Source organism: Sinocyclocheilus anshuiensis, unplaced genomic scaffold (assembly GCF_001515605.1).
Source record: "Sinocyclocheilus anshuiensis isolate Anshui unplaced genomic scaffold, SAMN03320099.WGS_v1.1 scaffold163, whole genome shotgun sequence".
Classification (NCBI taxonomy): domain Eukaryota; kingdom Metazoa; phylum Chordata; class Actinopteri; order Cypriniformes; family Cyprinidae; genus Sinocyclocheilus; species Sinocyclocheilus anshuiensis.
The window spans coordinates 383,861-386,767 of NW_015548223.1; positions in this window are offsets into that span (position 1 = coordinate 383,861).

Genomic DNA, 2,907 nt, shown 5'->3' on the forward strand with positions numbered 1-2,907 from the left:
TCTTACTAGGCATACTAGAAACTTTGCGGCAGGTGTGTTGAGGTAAGTTGGATCTAAACTCTGCAGGACACTGGCCCTCCAGGACTGAGTTTGGGCACCCCTGGCCTAAAACATCCAAAGTAGTTTGACCAATAACATGCAGGTATTGTATATAATCGACCAATCGTGGCGCGTGAGAAGGTGAGATCTACAGAGAACGATCAAAGCGATGCAAATACGCGGACGTGTTCGTTCGTTCGACTTGAAGCGTCGCTGCGCACCGATCATTGAATGACACCAAAGTACCGCAAGAGCGATTCGAAAGCATAAGGAGCCGTCTGCTCTGCTCTCGTGAATGGCATACAACAATCGATCTGCACAGTGCAAACAGCCAAAACCTGGATATTTTAGGCAATATAGAAATCCTGGCAAGGATGCGTCCCGTAAAAATGGCCTGTGTGGTCACCCTACCACTATTGTAACTTTCAACAAACATTTAATATACTTGCTGAGGAAGTTTGATCAAGTTTGGGTAAACAACCTTATATAACCTCATACAACTTCAAAAACGTTTGAAGTTGGGAAAACTCAAAAATGTTTTGCAGCTGGTTGCTTTATTATTATTATTTTTTTAAAGTTAACTCAAGTTTTTATTTTTTGGATATGGCTCGAGTCCTTTCCTTCAGACAAAACTGTTACTATTAACTATAGCAATACATAATACAAACAAAAAAAATTAATTTGTCAAACAGGGACCTTGATTTTCATCATTACTTCCCCTGTGTGTGCAGTGTTTCCAACTAATTTTCAGAGAAAGTTGCTAAAGGCAGGTCGATATGTTGCTAAAAGTTGCTAAATTACGTTGTGATGTCCCTGGACGTTGACGTCATTACGTAAACAGACGCAGATCTCAGCAAAAATTATGATCAAGTAAGTTTATTTAGATTTGTTTGTAAATAATAATAATAATAAAATATATTATCTGTAAAATTAATAAACACATTTTTTTATGATTACATATTTTTATATTTAAATACAGCATTGAATAATTGAACAGTTACACATTTTTGAACAATTACAATGTATGTATTTTCTTATTAACTAGTAAAACTACTCATTCTGAAGAATTATAGTTTTAAGCAGTGTATTGGTAGTTAATATGCTACACTCTATGAAAAGTCCATCATAATAGGGCACAATGTACTTTGGTAATATGAAGGAATTTTGTTTTTTCACAGGCATTTTACCTGTATTTTAAATTATGCATTGCATTTTGTGTTTTAGGGTTATAGGAAATGTCCATAAACTTGATGGATATGTCCTGGCAGAAAATTACCAGCAACTTTTCCTTTTTTCCGATATATTTTTTCTTACAGTGTACCTAACTGATCATCAATTATAGGTACAAACTAATAAGGTATCATAAATTAACAATTATTATTGAACTAGCTAGCAACTTGATTCACATGTCATATGTGTACTGCTAGGCATCTTCAACATCGATGTGGCTGATCTCGGCTTGGCTGGCTAGCTGTTCAATGGTTTCTTCTTTTGTGTAATTTAGAGGGCATCACTTGCCTTTTTTTTTATCATGCATGCCTTTTTTATAATTTGAGTCACTTTTCAAAAGTTGCTAAAATTGCCAAATAAATGTTCAAAATAGCTAAATTTGTTGCTAGGTGCTTTAAAAAAAAATGCAAGGGTAGTCTGAAAAGTTGCTAAATCTAGCAACAAAATTGCTAAGTTGGCAACACTGTGTACACACTTTTTTATCATGCATGCCTTTTTTATAATTTGAGTCACTTTTCAAAAGTTGCTAAAATTGCCAAATAAATGTTCAAAATAGCTAAATTTGTTGCTAGGTGCTTTTAAAAAAAATGCAAGGGTAGTCTGAAAAGTTGCTAAATCTAGCAACAAAATTGCTAAATTGGCAACACTGTGTATACACACACACACACACACACACACACACACACACACAATTATATATTGAATAAAATAAAATGAACACCACAATCTCTGCATTTTTATTTCAAAATAATTTATTTGTATATAATCGGAATGATGCCAGGTTTATACATCTATGATGGCAGCTGTACGTTTCATAAAGAATATCATTCCAAAAGTGAGAAAAATTTTTTTTTTTTTAATTTTCTCAGACCTGGACAAAAATGGATAAATATATTAGAAAATAAATATATTAGTGACATTACCATATTGAAATGTTCTATTATATATAAAATACAACATTTTATCTTATAACTGCTTTGTCTTTCTTACTTTCTTTTTTTTTTACACAAAATATTGAACATATATTGGCATATCCCTTGATTTTTGAAGGGATTTAGCTCTATTAAAAAAGGCAGTTTTAATTGATTCTCTGTGAAAAAGAGAGCGTATGAACAACACAGACATAACTTTACAGACCGACAACGGTAGAGAAAATAAAATCATCCTCACTGACATTTCATTGATTGACGTAGAACTGGTAGCTACATAGTGCTTCAATAGTTTTGCTTTGCGTTCCTTTCTTGAATCACATGCAGATTTTGTTTTTCCCAAGGCAAAGTGCTGTTTGCATCCTTTCTAGATAAAGCCAAGAGTTTAACGTGTTCTGAATGAGATGGATGCCAACATGGAAGTGCAAAGGGCAAATCTTCCATAATCTGTGGTAGTTGGTGGCAATAGCTGCGTTTACGTACTATCTTCAGTTAAAAGAAAATCATGAGGATTTAATTGCTGAAATGACTTAATGAAAATATTGGATAATTCTTATCTTTGGTTGATGAAAATTGAACAAATGACTGTCTAGATGCATCCAATTATCTGAATTTAACAGGGTTCCCACAGAAAGTATTGGAAATATAAGGTCATTTGAAAGAAAGAAGAAAAAAAAAAAAAAAAAAAAAAAAAAAAAAAAATTTTTTT